The 16,557-nt window shown below is 38.5% G+C and overlaps 1 protein-coding gene across 2 annotated transcripts in view; it reads left to right on the top strand.

Moving 5' to 3' along the window:
- The window catches only part of CDH2 (cadherin 2), a 119,905-nt gene that overhangs the window by 63,927 nt on the left and 39,421 nt on the right, over window positions 1-16,557 (top strand). The gene's annotated exons all lie outside the window — the stretch shown is intronic.

Here is a 16,557-nt window from a genome sequence, read left to right on the forward strand (position 1 = left end):
GCACTTTTTCCTAGATAAGGGTTTGGGGGAAAGATAAAATCATTGTTCAAGGTTATTACTGAAATTCCCTGTTGTCACCAACTGTGTTGTAATTTCTCATTTAACATGTGATAGCAGTGCAGCATAAGCTACAAAATGGTCCATAAATAAACTTTAAAAATCCATATTTCTGTTTTTATCATTGGTAATGCCTGCTAGTGGGCACTGTCACTTAACTTCTGCCAAGCTGTAAGTAAAATTATTTTTCAGCCGCTTATTGCTTCCTTCAACTTACCATGCAAATCTTTAGCCTGAGAGATTTTTCTCATGAGGAATCTGCATGGCATTGTGTTTTCCTATGAAGATGAGGGCAAATTCTTATTCAAATTGTAAACCTTTGCAAAAGCAGCTTGCTAAACACTGAGTGTTGGAGGGATTTGTTTGCCTGCTTTTTGTTTGCTTTTGGACTGGCATGCTTAATACTATTTCTGGACATGTTATGTTGAATAATTGGGGCAGGAGAAGACAGGGAAAAAATATAGAAGTGTGCCACACATAGTGTACCACTTGGCAAACTTGATAAAGAAACAGACCTAGGACTCAGCTTGATTTCCCTAGACACTCGTGAAGTACAAACACTTTTATAGCTTTCACTGCCCAAGGCAAGCTGGAAAGAATTACCACCTCTCCTAGTCAAAAGTCACTCGCACAGTAAACAAAATAGCCACTAAACAATTTGCTGCCCTTGATATTTTGCTGACCTGTGTGACCCCTTGTCCTGCCTGCATGGCAGAGCTGCCCCTGCAGCAGCATCACTGGAAAACTCAGGGCTACAGCATTTCTGTGTCGTTTAATGTTGGATTCTCAAACTGTGTGTGTGTCAGAGCATAAATTCCTCGTCCGAGGAGAGGCTGAGATGGTTTCTCTTGTCTGGAAAGACAAAGGTCTGTAGCAATTACAGGAGGAGAAGAAACTGCTTGTGCTTGTGGTTAGGCTCAGATGGTGCTTTCCTTGTGCTCTGTGAAACTGCCCGGCTCAGTCCTGGCAGCTGTAGCAGTGGATCCTTCTCACCTCTCATCTCTCGACTTCCATTTTGCTTCTGCAGGGAAGCTCCTCCTGTTTGGCTGGGAAGGGACATTCCTCGGGGTCACCCAGTAAAGCAGCATTAATAGGAGCAGGGATAGACAGTATGTCCCATTCCCTGCCTCCTTTACTGGATAGTTTTTATTTACCTTAGAACATGTTCTGGAGTAGATGCATTTGAAGCCCCCAAGAAGTTTGTTGTTTGTTTTTCTTTGAATTTGTCATTTATGGTAAGGAAAGGAAATAGTTAAATCATTACTACATGTGCATGATATTTTATGAGCAGATGAGAAATGTAGACTTGGCTATTGGTCCACTAAATGTAATAAAGTACTTTGTCAGGAAACATAAATACACCTTTCCAAAATTAAATTTACCACGTTTTTGAAAGCAGCAATATTTTACAGCACAGCATTAAACAGTATCAAAACTGTGTTTAGTTTTGATGAGCTAGTTCTCTAATTCAAAGTTATATACATTTGTTGATTAAGCCTTCTAAATGCATTTTGGGCTCAAGTGAAAAAAGGACAAAGCCTTCTTTCTTACACTAATAAAACCCCTGCACATCTCAGCCTTCTGCAGTTGATGACCATAACCAAGAAAAGTATCAAATATTTTTAATAATTATTTTTGGAATAAAGTCTGCTACCTGACTGAAAAGACCTTTAGGGAAAGCTTGATCCTTTCCATTTTCATCTAGAGAAATTGCATTGCTTTTTTGTTCTTAAACATTCCGTTTTCCCTTCAGGTCAACGAGCACCACAGGCTCAACTGTGCTTTTGACCTCATGAGGCTACAAAGAGAGAATGGTCCTGTTGGACAAGAGGGGAAACATTTACATGAGTCATACTCATTTATTTTTTTTTAAATAAGAAGGCAAAGATTTCTATACATAGTTTAAGTGGTGACAGGTTTTCAGGACAGTGTTTTGAGTGTGGTGTTTCGATTTTTCTCATGCATTTTTTTGATTACTCAGTATTACTTTCCAATTTTTCTTCATAGACCTTTGTGCTGCTTTCTGATTCCTTTGTGGAAGTCTTGTGAAGTTAGGTCTTGCCTGTTTGTTAGAATGGCTTTAATAATTGTTTCTGAATCTTTTGTAAAGATAGCATGAGTTATGTTTACTCTTCATCCATCATTAGATAAGAGCATCTCTAGTTGTGATGGGGAGAACGCATTTGATGGAATAGTGGAAAGAAGTGATGTGTCCCATGTTGTTATCTCCTAAAATATCAAGTGGTAAGCCGTCCCAGGTGAGGGAGATCCATTTCCTAAGGCATTTCTGTTTGTCTTGGCTGTGCCACCCTGCATCAAGATTTTGGGAAGACTATTGTGCCTGCTACCTTTGGAGCTGAAACTTTTTTATTCTCTTCCCATCTTTTCTATTTGGGAGAATGATAGAAAGATCTCACTGGCACCTAAGAGACAAGGACCTATAGGAATAGTATTGCCCTGAACAACATGGACACATTTTATGGCAAACAGCCCTTGGAGTCATCTTGTTGAAAAATGTGAATGCAGAGAATAGGGTTGTGTCATATGTAGAAGGCAGGTTAAGAAAAGATGTGATGGAGACAAGGTGTATTAAAGAAAGGGAGATTAATTAATAGGAAAACAAGTTAACATTGAAATACTTGGCAAAAGAGCAGAAATCTATCAGATCTGAAGGTAAGCAAAAGTAAAAACAAAGTTATTCAGCTGTACATGAGACAGTTGAATGCGATTTGTAAATAGATTGAATGCAGTTACTGATTTTTATGTTGAGGGCTTTTTGAGTACCACAGATAAATCAGTTGCATGATTAAAATATCAGATGTCTCAAGTTATTCGGTTTCCTTGGTCCTCAAAGAAAAAGTTGAATTTTAGTGTTGGTGACATGCAGCAGCACAGGAGTTAAGGAAAAAGCATGTAGATTGGTGATACCAGTGTTTTGGAAATCAGTAAGTTATGTCTATAATGGGAAGAATGCTAACAGTTGCACGTTTGAAGTGACATCACTGCATTTTTTTTACCAAAAACTCTGTGGTGAACTTCATCAAAATGTTAACTTCTAATAAAGAACAGCAGCCATGTTGTGTGCTTGTGAGCCAAAAGTCTTGTTAATTTTACCGAAGTGCCTTTCTCCATACCCAAGTTACTGTATGCAATTAATTTGTGGCATCACTTACATGTTTCTTGATAATTTTTTTGATTTAAGATGCTACTAAGCCTGAATCTGTTAAGACTTTCACATGAATATTATTATTTTATGACATAGTCTGTTGTCTTTGGTAACATCCTTAAGTTATGGACACAATATTACAAGGATTATTGAAAAATGGATGCAACTTCTAAATGGAGTTCAATTTTCAATGGCTCTTTGCTTTCCCTTGGCAGCATATCAAAACTAAGTAATAATGTCTCAGTGCCAGTATTTTAAAATGTTGCTCAGATGTTTAGTGTAAGGTCAGATCTGTTCCATTTCACTCGCTGCTTCCTCCTGCTGCTGGAGAGGCTGCGTTTAGTTTGCAGAAATCCCTTTCTCATGGGAAGGTGAGTTTTAGATACCACGATCTGAGCCCTGAGAGGCAAATCAAAATAACGCATCACTCATTTACTGAGGGCATTGCCCAACTTAATAAGTTATTCTGGATTCAGAGCGCTTGGCTGAGACAGCTGCTCAAATTGATTATACTGCTTGCTAACCTGTCTGATCACCTCATCAAAGTGTTATGCACCAGCCATGCACACTCTCTCCACTGGGCAGGAAGGTCTGCAGTACTGTCCCTGTGAGCAGTCTGTACAAACAAAACTGAAGATGCGTGATGCCACATGTTCTGGATAGTGCCTTTCGGACAACTACCGAGCCTGTGTTTTCAGGCTCTCAGACTGTATTCATTGGAAGCATCTTCCTGAGGGCAACGGAATTCCTCACCTTTAGTATAAAAGGAGGTAAGGTGTTGGGGATATGGGTCCATTCTGTGGTTACAGTGTACACATTTTAATAGAAAGTAGACTGTAGTGGAGAACATGTGCACTGAAGTTGCTTGAAATTGATAAAAAACAGTGAGCCTTGGTTTCCTTTTGGTTTGATTTTCAGGGTGTGTGAGGGGAGGCTGTTTTGTGGCTTTTTTGTGTTGGTCTGTTGTTTGTGTTTTTTTTGGGTTGTTTTGTTTTATTGGGTTTTTTTTAAACTTCCTAGAACACAGCCCTAAACTGTGAAATAGATCCTAAACTGCCTTGCAGAGTTTGACTCCAGTCCTTGCCTGCCTGATGTAGACTGGCCAGACCTGCAGGCAGATGGCTGTCAATTCCCTCAGACGTAGGTGGGAGGAGAGGGTGGTTTTAGCTGCTGCTGCTGAACATCAGACTCCCAACATCTGATGACAGGTTGCTATTTCACGCTCTACAGTTCTGTTTCAACAGAAACTCAGTATGTTGTCTCGCTGAATGACTTTTGTCTTCTCTCGATAGGTGAAACTATTGCATTTATGGACCGAAAGCGTTTTCATATGCATACAAAGACATGTCTTGGTTATATTAAGTGTCTTGAGTTTTACTGGAAGAGGAACCTCACATCATGCACCAGGAAAGGAAAGAATTTTGCCATGAGTAACTTTCACAATCATTTAGATAGATCATGAATCTGCTTATATTAGCTATCAAAGTACAGCATTTTGGTGATCTTTGTACAAGATGTTTATGATAATGCTTATCCTAGGGAAAAATATCTCTGCATCAGCAGTCATTACTGTAGGACACACTGGGTAGTATTTTCTGAATTACATAGCAGGTGTAGCATGGCCTTCTTTATTCTCTTTGCAAACTGGTATTGTTTTGGGGGACAGGAAGTTAAAAGAGATGTTTGTTCTCATGAGTGAATGCCACAGGTGTCTTTTTGGGGAATTCAAATATTTGAGAAGAATTGAGAGGAATACAGATGGCAGCTGAAATAGCCATTGAAATGTTTGTCACAATGGGGCTTTTCCTCTCAGATTCCTTTTGGAAGCGAATATTTAGTCTTCTAGTAAGCAAAGCAAGGAATGTCTTCCTGTTGGAGTAAGACAGTAATTGGGTTTCTAAAGGCAAATTTAGTTTCTTTTTTGTTATGCGCTGGTTCTGGAAGTTACCACTGAACGTTTCCATTATCCAGGTGCTTGGACCGTTGTAAATGTTAGAAGTTACTACTACTTTCCTCTAGTACCTAGGACTCTCAAGATCAGTCCCATTATACTGATTGCAGTAGGGGTAATCCCCAGACACTTTGCAGTCTGGGCGTTTGGAGGGTGTAATCTTTACTAAGAAACTTAGGATGTTGTGACTGATAATTGAAAAAGTCAAGACTGCATAGAGTACAATACCTCACTGCTGCTCAGCAAAATAGTCTTGACTCCGACAGTAATAGGTTAATTGCCACATCCATAAATGAATCCTAATGATTCCCTTTATTCCCTTTAGGAGCCATTATCACGTGGGGTTTTCATTGCGATATTTGTAAGTCTAGTCTTTGGTCTTGCAGCTCATGTAACTGTTCAACCCAGCAAAAGGGTTCGGAAAGGTAATATCCTGCTGCCGTCCTTAGGCTTTGCTAAAAGTAGAATTTTCAGTTCTAGCTCGATCAGTCAAGCCCTGCCATTTTCAGGCATTATTCCAATCTAACACAATTTGAATGTCAAGTGTCTTGTGTTTTGCGCTTAGAAGGCCCATAGGAAAGTCTAGACACACCAAAAAAAAAAAGAAAAAAGAAAAAAGCGCTGCATTTATCATAGAAAGTTTATCTTCAAATATATCAGAAGATCTGTTCTTTTTCTTTTCTGTTCTTCTGTGACTGGACTGAATCATGATTGTTAAATAAGAGTCTGTTCAGCCACGTCTGTCTCTGTTCCCACCTGGAATAAATTGCATAAATTTGCACAACATTGTCTTGGTATAGGATCCTAAGGTATGTCTTAATTTTGTGGTGGCTGTATTGAAAGTTGCCTCTTGAATGAAGTCTGTCTGTATCCCTCTCATTTGTCTGCATATTGTATCCGAGGATTTTTTTTTTTTTTCTTCCTGTATTAATCCAGGTACCATGTTGTGCTGCTGTCACGCTTGTCTGTGTTTTGCAAAGAAAACAGTTTTTATCAGTGTTTTTTCGTAACATAACAGCTTTTTTTATTCCTGTCGATTTTATTCCTGTCAATTTGAATTTAAGTGGATTATTTGAGCCTCATAATTTTGTAATCCCTAGACAAGATATGCAAAGAATGGTAAATGTTCTTGAAGGAAAGTAGCATTGCTTTAATTTTGACTTAAACTGTGTCAGCTGTATACGAGTGACCTCATGTTAGTAATTTTACAGAGTTTGCACTATATAGCGCAGTCAGACATGAAATGATGATACTACTTCTGCTTGCAGCTAGTGTTTATCTAACTTACCTAGAGCCAGGTGGACCTTGCGTGAGTCTTTTTGAATTATTATTTTATCTCAAGTCAGAGGTATGAGTCTGTAGCTCAGGCCCAAAGAAGACATATTTCTCTTCCTCTTTTGGTTTTCTTTTTATGCCGTTGAGATTTGGTAATGTTGCAGTGATGGATGGTTTTCCTCTCATTGAGAATATGGTCTAGGTAGTCAACTAAGAAACTAAAAGTAATTAATAATCGTAGGAGCATTCAGTAAGTGCGAGTCACTAAAGAGTATCCCAGCACTGGTTTTTTTTTTTCTCTGATTGTTGTACTTACTTTAGCTCAAGAGGAGAAACATGTAAAATATGTACTAATTACTCTTTGCTGCTATGTGCAGGAGTTTTAAGATTTCACTATGATGCTGCAAAGTTTTAGGTGAACGTCCATGGCCAGCAGTGTCAAATGATTTCCTATATCTTTCTAATTCACTGAAATAGGATGGCTAATACTAGTGCTCCTTCATTTATTTTTAAGGAATCTGCACGCATTTATTGTATCTAGGGGGAATGTGAGGTGTGTTTGGACAGATGTTATAACAAGCTACTGAATGAAAAACATGATGGAGGTACCTACAAGTATATGAAATCAGGCATTTTCCTGACAGTTCTCTTGGTATTTCCCCCTCTTTAATGATTAATTAATTCATGATTAATTAGCATGTCACCTTTGCCATTTTAAATCATGAAAGCTATACATAGAGGGAGAGAATACCTATTTAGAGGTTACTTTTACCCACAGGTACTCCCTTACAATGAGATAGGCATATCACCCTAGCTTTTTGAGTCCTCTGCTTTGTTATAGGAAGTACTGCTGTGGCCTGGCTGTGGAATACACTGTACTAGCCTGCACCACTCACCAGGTGCTTTTTTGATTATATTTTTTTTTAAGGTCAGATATCTGTGTTTAATAATAATAATAAAAACCTGAGGTCTGACTAGATAACATTAAGCTGCCATGGCAACTATTTTTCTGCCCAAGGCCTACTGGACATGATCCGGTGATAGTATAATCCCTGGGATTTATGATTTTTATTGCTATCTAACACATCAGTGTAAATACTGCTAGGCTGTCTGCTCTTCTTCCACCCTGTTCAGCAACTGGTAGGTTTCTTGCTCTTTTTTGATACAAAAGCATGGTGTTCACACAAATAGGGTATTTCTTCACCATTATACATTTGCTAAGGTAGTGAGCACCCCTGTAGTACAGAGTAGTTCTGCTTTGAGATCAGCTGTGCCCACTGTTTGCTGTGGGGATGCTGGTGCAGTTGTGTCCAAGTCCAGCTCTGCTGACTGGGAGGTTCTCCAGGTTTCCCCCAGACATATCAGAAGCCCTCTTACAGGGAAGAATTGGCATGCAGAGCTGCTGTGGTAACTTGAGGATGACTAAGGACCTTTTAAAAATCATTAAAAATAATTGCAGCTTTAGAAAATCAGACCATAGTGTGCACAGAGGAATGACCTGTGGGGGAGTGACAAAAACCACCAGTGTTGGACAGACCAGAGAGAGGAAGGGAGGACGGGAGAGAGGAGAAGCAGCACTGATGTTTGTGGAGGGTCATCACAGTTAAATGTGAGTTGTTCTGTGAAGCTGAAGAGCAGCTTTAGGGAAAACTGTCCCCTTTCCCCTTGCTGTATCCATAGCCACCTGGCAGGGACGGCAAAATGTGCTCCCAAGCGACAGGTGGTATCCTGGGGTATGCAGCAGAATACAGAATATTAAATGGCCCTGCATCTTGAAAGACTTTTTTTTTTAAATGGGAAGCAGGAATGTTGACAGGATCACTGCCATTTTGTCACAGCTGGGAATTTTTGTTTGTTGTAATGCTGTGCAAAACCAACACTCGCTTCTGCCTGAGTGGTCCTGTAATTTAAAGAGAAAAGTCCCTAATTTTATTTCTTTTCATGGTAAGAAGTGACATGTAGCCTAAACGTGATACGTGCATGCTTCTCCCCTATGTTCTGTTGTTGTTCCTAAACCCCTCTTAGTGTGGGGGCTTAAGCCACTGTGGAAAACTGCTGACGGTTGAGTTGGTGAAACAGATCATCAGCTCATTTGAAGTACGTGCCTGTTTGATATTTCAGCAAGTCCTGGCTCTTTACAGAAACTCCAGGAGCCTGCATTTCTATTTAATTAGTTAATTAGCTCATTTTTTTAAAGACAGCCCTCCAGTGACAGGCCCTTTCTGCCTAGGTGTACTTGAAGCCTGAGTTGCAACATGGGTTGTCAGCCTGAAATTGCTAGTGCTTCTGCACCTCTGTCAGAAGTACAGTTGAAAGAGGGGGCAGGAAAAATAGGAGCATCAGGGAATAAAGTAAGTTTAAAAAAATCTAGAAAACAACACCTAGAGAGAGGGGGGGAGAAAGAGGTATAAAAAAGAAAGAAAGAAGAGCTAGGGGGGAAAAAAAAAAGTGAAACCCAAAGCCTAGAAGGACTTTAGGCCAGGAATAGTTAGCAAAGAGAACATACAAGATCATCTATTCTGTGTTCTCACTCTCCTTATTACTAACAAGGGGCGGGGGGAGAAAAAATAAGGTAACTTTTTTTTTTCATTTTCTAAAGATAGGCTGAAAGGCAAAGCTGCTTATCTAGTTTTTACTAGATACTTAAGTCATTACTGTAGCAGTAAAACTGCCCTTTAATTGCTGCACCATAATTGTAGGTATTTGTTTCTTACACTGCTTAAGGTCACATAAAAATGAATAGAGGTAAAAATAGGTTTGTATTAAGTGCCTGAATTTTGAAACTGTTTTCTGCTAGCTATCTGCAGAGACAGTACTTTCTCTTTAGTCTCCTGGTTTGACTGTTCAGTAGATATATTTTTTAATTACCAAATTGGATTTTAGCAGGTGTAGTCACTTGATGCATTATGTGTATAAGAGATTAGTGTTTAATCCTTCTTTTTATTACTGTGTAGAATAGTATACTTGAGAAAGTATTAAAGGTGCATTGCGTACTCTAGAGTACAGAAATGACATTTATTACTGAGTTTTCTTTCAGCTAGCATCAGTTAGAAAAAAAGCTGGCACAACTCTGCAGGGTCCTATAGGCTCATCTATAGTGAAACTGCCTTAAACAATACAGAGTGGAGTGAAAGGTAAAGAAACCTGTTTGTGTTTTAAAACAAAAGCAGTTGTTGAAATATAAGTACTTCCCCTTCTTGAAGATGCTTATTCTCCTTTTCTGCATTTTATTTTTTCTAAAATAATGACAAAAGGGGTGTCAAAGCGCAGAAGATCTTTGCGTCAGTGAGTGGTAGAGGCAAGGACTGAAAAGGATCAGTGAATCAGACATAATTTGGACTCTGTTTGAGATACCAGTACTGTGTTTTGCTGATGGCTGGTATTCCTGTTCTGAAAAGCTGCAGAGGCATTTCTATCGAATAGAAAGAACATTATCCCCATTTTCATTCTGGCATGCCTGTTACGACTTTGTTCTGTAAACAAAGAGGATTATGGGAACTGGAAACTAGATGGCATTTTATTAAAGAGCTGTGTGAGTCTTTCACTGTGAATGCAAGAATCGAACAGGCTGGTGATAGCCACCTGTGAACGAAAATACTTTAAAAATAGACCTTCATGTTTGAGTTGGTAGGGTTTATGAGGAGACAGTCTTCTAATGTAGAACAGAGTGTGCACTGGGCTTTAATATTTCCCAGTTGCACCCTGCAACAAAATACTTGAAAAGATCTCAAAATACAATTGTACAGATTAAGAATGAAAAATACATGCTGCAGAAATAAGGAGAGGGAAGTCTATGTCCACTGTCCTTCTGTTGTGTAGGCTGCCAGATTGCTTTGAAAATATGTTATTTTAGGAAACATGCATATTTGTCTATCTAGAACTAGCAGTCTGGGGAGTGGGGCAGGAAAGAGAGTTGCATTGAATGAGCGTTAGTTGCAGTAACTAGCACAGATTATTTTTACCAGCATATCATGCAACTTTATAGCTTTTCTGAAGTAGACTACTCACTTAGCATCTTAATTTCCATAAAGTCAAGTCATATATTAATACTAGGTTTTACCTAATGCCTGCTGCACATCACTCTGGAAGTGCTTTCAGTTAATGAAATAAGTGTACAGTATGAATTAAACCATAACTCTTGGAAATCACTTTGCCTTTTAATTATTGTTTTCCTAACTGAATAGACGAATGATTAAAACAGTACGGCATGGAAATGTGGACAGTTAAGCTGCTATGAGTCAGATCACGAAACACCTGAAGTTGGTAAATAGCTTGAATGTATCCACAGTTCTATCTCAGTTGAAACTTTTTGGTGTAACACTTTTCTTTCCCCTCTTGTAGCTTCACAGCCTGGCTCTCACTTGGCACCAGGTTGTAAAGCTTGTGAAGTCAAGTGAAAATAGGAATTAGAAGCAAATGGCCATATTTGGCCCTTAGTAAGTGGCAAAACTCCAGTTGGTTTCGTGTGACCGGCTGAAGTAGCCTTCTACTTGATGTGGGATGGGGTGGCAAGCACAAAGGCAGAGGTTTTCAAAAGCAATTACTGAATTAGTGGGCTTGTCTTTCAGGAAGTGGTAAGCAGCTGCCTTTTGACAGCCAGGCTTTCTTTTGAAGTGTTGCAGGTTTGGTTACTCCAGAAAAGGTCAAAATAAGTAGCGCTTTGAGATTTTTTTCTGGATGGTCTGGAGTATAAGATAAACTACAGTGCATGAATATAAATGTAGAAAAGAAAAGGGGATTAGGAAAAAAAGACTAGAAGAACCTGTTAGAAACAACACTGGTGTATTGAAGTATCTCTTAAGGATAAAATGAAAAATTGAATTATAATACAGGTAGGAAAATGCCATTGTCTAAAATAACATGATTATCTTCCATATTTATCTCACATCAGCAAATTCTGTATCTAATTTTCTCAGCTTACAGGTGAGAACAAGAAATTTTCCTAGCTGTTGCAGACTGCCCATGTATCAAAAAATCAAAAATTAAATAATGTTTTAAAGCTGGTGTCAGGAAGTTCTAAACTCACACCCACTTTAAAAGTGCTACTGGTAATAAAGCAAGTTAGAATGTAGTTCAGTTCTTTGTGGTTATAACAGTCCACCATGATGTCAAAAACACACTTCTCTTGAAGGTTATCTCTAAATGTAGTAAAGGATGTCTCATGGGCATTTCACATGCCACTGCAAGAAGCCATGAGCTGAAATATGAGCATGTGCACTCTGTTAGTAGGACTAACAGATCACCTTACAGATACAGAAGTAACCAGTCTGAATAAATGACTAATTTATGAAGTAGTTAATTTTTTTAATGTGTTTTAGTGTAGTTTTCTCCAGCTTCTCTCTGAAAAGAAGGAAGCCTTGTTAAATACAGAGAGTTCTTGGAGAAAGCAGTGTTCAGATATTAAGTATGCAGGTAGCTAGACAGTTCAAGCAGAATGTTTCCATATAATTTCTCATTTTGTCAAAGGTAAAAGTGGTATCTGGCAGGTGGTTGTATGTAAGCTACTTTCTTATTCTGTTTATCTGTTGCATAGTGATCCTCAGTGGATTAAATATACTTGGGTTTTCCATTTTATGATACACATTCTTAACTGTATTGCTGGAGTGCATATGTTGTTAGCACTTGGAATTTGTTGCAATTTCCATAATGTCCTCGAAGTGAGCCTTTGCCTTGAGGTTGATGCTTAGACATCGAGAATAGCATTCAAGAGGAATAATACCGTTCCAGCATATTTACTGAAGGAAATACGCTTTCTTGTTTGTTGGTATGCATGTGGATGTTACCTAGAAGTGAATTGGATATTTTCAAAGTGCAAAAATCCAGATGGCAAACTCAATGCAACTGTCTCGGGATCAAAGCGAGTAATGAAAATTCTGTATTAATATTCTGTATTGTACATGAATATGTTAATGAAAAATTGATGTTACTAATATAACCCATTATATCATTCTGTGATCAGTCCTTGGGTCAAGTAATTCCGGTGTTATTTGCCTAAGACAAAAAGAAGAGAAGCAGGTTGTCAAAGACTGCAAACCAACATGAGCAGATGAAAAAGGGGTTTTATTGTTTGAGAAACGGTTCTAGGTAATTGAAGATTACTAGTAAGGTATATGAGGTTAGACATGTATTTTATTCTAGATAATAGGACTCATTCATCTTGTTAGACCTAAGTACAAGTGGTGTAGCTCTCTAGTGCACTTCACATGAATTTGCATGTTTAGTTCTTAACATTTGTACACTACACATATATGCATACGTTGTAATTATTTCTATGCAAGAGCATTAACTTGAAAACTCGTGTTAATACCACAGAGCTGTAGATTTTCATTTGAGAATGTTATAGTCACAGAGGTCCTCTTTTATTCTTTTTTTTAATAGATTATACTTGTCTTGGTTTTAGGACAAGAAAAGGCTTCCAAATTAGGATACTAATGGCCTTTTGTCTTAGGGTCTAATGTTTAATAAACAATAATAATATGCTAATACTAATTACGATTTTGATTCGTTTAAAGACCCTGGTTTTGTAAATCCTTGTATGTGGCCTTATTTTGAGCATGTGAATTAGTTACATTTACTCCCATGCTGCATATTACTGCTTCAATATGACCAAAGGTATTCTCATTTAAAACCAAAATAGTTATATTTTAGATTATGATTGAACACTTCCTAGCGCTTTCAAATAAAATACTTCTAAAAAGCAGATACTTTTCAGAAGAGGGAGAAGATACTCAGAAATATTTAAAAATCCATGAGTTATTTTTACAGATTGTGAGATACATCTGATCATTTATGCGGAGAGTGTTATTAAAAAGCAGTAAAATCAGATACTTGAATACTCTTTCTACTGCATGTAAAATGACTAAGATGCTGCATAGTATATCTAGTTAACCTTTCTTAAAATGAAAAGAATCCATACGATTGATCTGTCAACATAAAGTGACTTCTGGAAAGCATGCCTCCCTTCCATGTTAGAAAGAACACAGTTGGTATAAATAGTCATTATCCTCAGTGGAAAAAAAAATTCCTATAGCATTTTTGCAAAAATCTTTGCCTAAAAACCTACAGTCAGAAATCACTCTTTGTTCATACTAGTTGAACACTGAAAAATGAAACAAAGTGATCTAAATTGAATTTACAAGACTGATAACCATGCAATTGGGGGGAGAGTAGCTACTGCACAACCTGTACTCTGTCAAGGGAATTTAATTATAGATGGTTATACTTGAGTATAATTTGTTAATGTGTGCTCCTTGCAAAGGAAGAATAATTCTTGCAAAGCATTGACAATTTTATACATTTTTACCAGGATACTGTCAAAGAAAAGGGATTTTGATTGAATTTCATAGTATACAGTTGCCTGGAGGAGAAATATCAATGAAGTGGCTAGCAGGGTGGGGTTTTTTCTTGGTGTAGTTTTGGGGGGGGTTTTTTTTGGCTATTGGAGTCCATATGTAAGAAGATGGTGGGGGGAACAAATCCTCTTTATGAATTTGAATATCTAAAAAATGAATATATTACCCTACTGTGCAATAGTTGGGAAATAATTTTTTTATAAAATATTGTTGTGATATCTTAGTCTTTTGGACCATAATGACTGTAATATTAATTTTAAATTTCACCTTTTTGAAAAACGGTAATGATCAAAGTTTAGAGTAATATTCTTTCTCTTTCCCACTCCCTACTTTTCAGAAGTAAGTCTGAAAAGAGCCAGAGGTGAATCTGGCTTGTTCTTCGTCCTTTGGGTCGAGACACTCTTTTGAAGAGCAGATTTTTAGAGCAGCTGTAGCCGAGATGAGAGGTCAGGAGGGGCATAGAGAGAGCTATGCGTTATATTGCTGTTTTTTTTTCCCGTAGTCTCTGTGAACTGTTTCTAACTGAGAGTTTTGTTTGAGAGCAAGGATGATGCTTGGATGAGGCCCAGCTTTCTCCATGCCTGGGTTATGGGTGGTCTGTGCCTCTGAACTCAAGTACGAACAGAGCTGTTTGGTAGTCCAGTCATTAAGTTCTTAAATCATTAGATGTAGTGATTTTTGAGTAAACTCTACTTGGATACCTCTTTATTTTTGTGCTAAACAATACAGAATATCCAGCTCTGAAGGCTGGCTAATCAGAATTACAGAATTAGGACTGTGGTAATGATTTCTGTGTACTGATACAGTTGTTTTAACTGATAGTTTTATATCCTTGGCTTAGAACTGTGCATTTTCTCAGTTGGCTGTTGTATTTCAGCATACCGTCATGTTAAGCTGACTCAAGCCACAAGGCTCAGTGTTGAAAAGAGTGGTTGATCGATGGGATGGTCAACATCTGGGAGCTGGACCTTCTGCCTGTTGATTTTTCTCCTCCCATGTGAACAGAGGTCCTATCAGCTTCTGCAAATCTTGCAGACCTGTAGACTGTAGCGCATAGGAAAGGAAGTCAGTTGTGCTTTATGGAGCAGGTAGGATGGACTTGAAAAACAATGGGATTGCCCAGAGAATAATACATATGAAAACTTACGGGGGAGGCTGAGTATTTATTAGCATCTCAGTTAAGCACTCTCACTGCTAATGTGAAAGACCTGAGGCAACATCTGCAAGGAAGATCACAGGAGGATCCCTAGTGGTGAGGCTTCAGCCTTTTACCCAGGCAGATTTGTTCTTCCTGGGTTCAGTGCTTTGTGCACGTGGCACGCTCTTCTCCCCAAATTGAGGCTGGCGTTTCATGGAGGGAGACCTTCAAACTCTGTGAGCTGTCTGGAAAGAGCAGTATCCCTGCCCAGCCCAGCAAGATCAGTATTAAGAAGGTTGACCTTTTACCATTCATTTGGAGGAGCGCTGTGCTTTATCTCATTTTTGTACATGATGGACCCTTTTAAAGTACAGTCTTTTCTGTCAGGAGAGGGCAAATGGGGGATTCTGGATAACTGAAAGGGTGCAGTAAGAAAACAAATTTTATATGTCACCTGAACATCAGCTCAGTCCTTGAAGTTCAAATACAAAATGGTACAATTCTTCTGAGTACCTTCCTGGAAACAGTGCATTACAGAAGAAAGCATATGATGCATGACATTTAGCAGCGATTTTTCTTGAGAGGGACCTTTAGGTTTTGAAGCTAAATAGTTTGTGCATGGTTTAGCACAATATAAAAAGTCCAATAACTGAAATGAGGCATAAAGCCTCATTTCATCTTCATCTTCACTATGTGTATTTCAGCACAACCTTCATAATGATGTTTTGCACTTCTATTGCCCATACAATCAAAATATTTCATAATGCTTTGGAAACATTAAAGAACGATCATTGGTTATAAAAGCACACTTTCATTTTTTACCTACTGTTATTTGCAGTAACCCAAAAGATAAGTGGTAGTGAAAGCAATTGGGTAAAGAAAGCAGCAACCTGTTATCAGTTCGGTTTTGTGCACTTCACATCATTATCTATACAATCGGTTTTACTGACTTGTTCCAATATGCATCTTTCAGACAGGACGAAAGGAAGGAGGGGGGGAATTAAACAAGAACGGGTAACTCTGAAGTAGATGAATGGACATGGGTGGTATGTGAAATAGCTTTAAAAAAAAAAAAAAAGGGGAAAAAAAGTGAAGGCTTTAACTTAGATTTTCTCAGTGAGGTAAGTATTTACTGCTGCCTCCATCTTGTAGATGAAGGATGAGGAAACTCAGGCCCAGAGCTCACAGGTGACCTACTTGGGATGATACAGCTGAATCGCAGGCTGAGCTGGGCACAGAAGTTAATCTCTTAACGGACTTCTGGGTTTCTGCCTTACCCCTGTTGGCAGAGAAGACGCTGGAAGCATGGTTGTGTTTGCGATTATGGTTGCAGCATAATTAAATTTGTTGAGTATTTTTAATGAATTGGCTTGACTGGATCTTTTTTTGTGAGGCTTGAGGTGCAAATCCTCGTAGCTGCTCCACTGGGAACCAACTGAAATGTAGCATAGGACATGGAGGGAAATGGTTTTCTTGCTGGGGGGTGGGGAGGGTCTTTGAGACAGAGGCAGTCTGTCTAGGGTTAAAAATTCTCCCTAGCAGTCCACAGAAGGATATCGCTGTTATGTGGACTGACCCCTGAAGTGCAAATGATAATAGCAGCAACAAGTTAAGTCCT

Source organism: Strix aluco, chromosome 1, assembly GCF_031877795.1.
Source record: "Strix aluco isolate bStrAlu1 chromosome 1, bStrAlu1.hap1, whole genome shotgun sequence".
In the NCBI taxonomy this organism is placed as follows: Eukaryota; Metazoa; Chordata; class Aves; order Strigiformes; family Strigidae; genus Strix; species Strix aluco.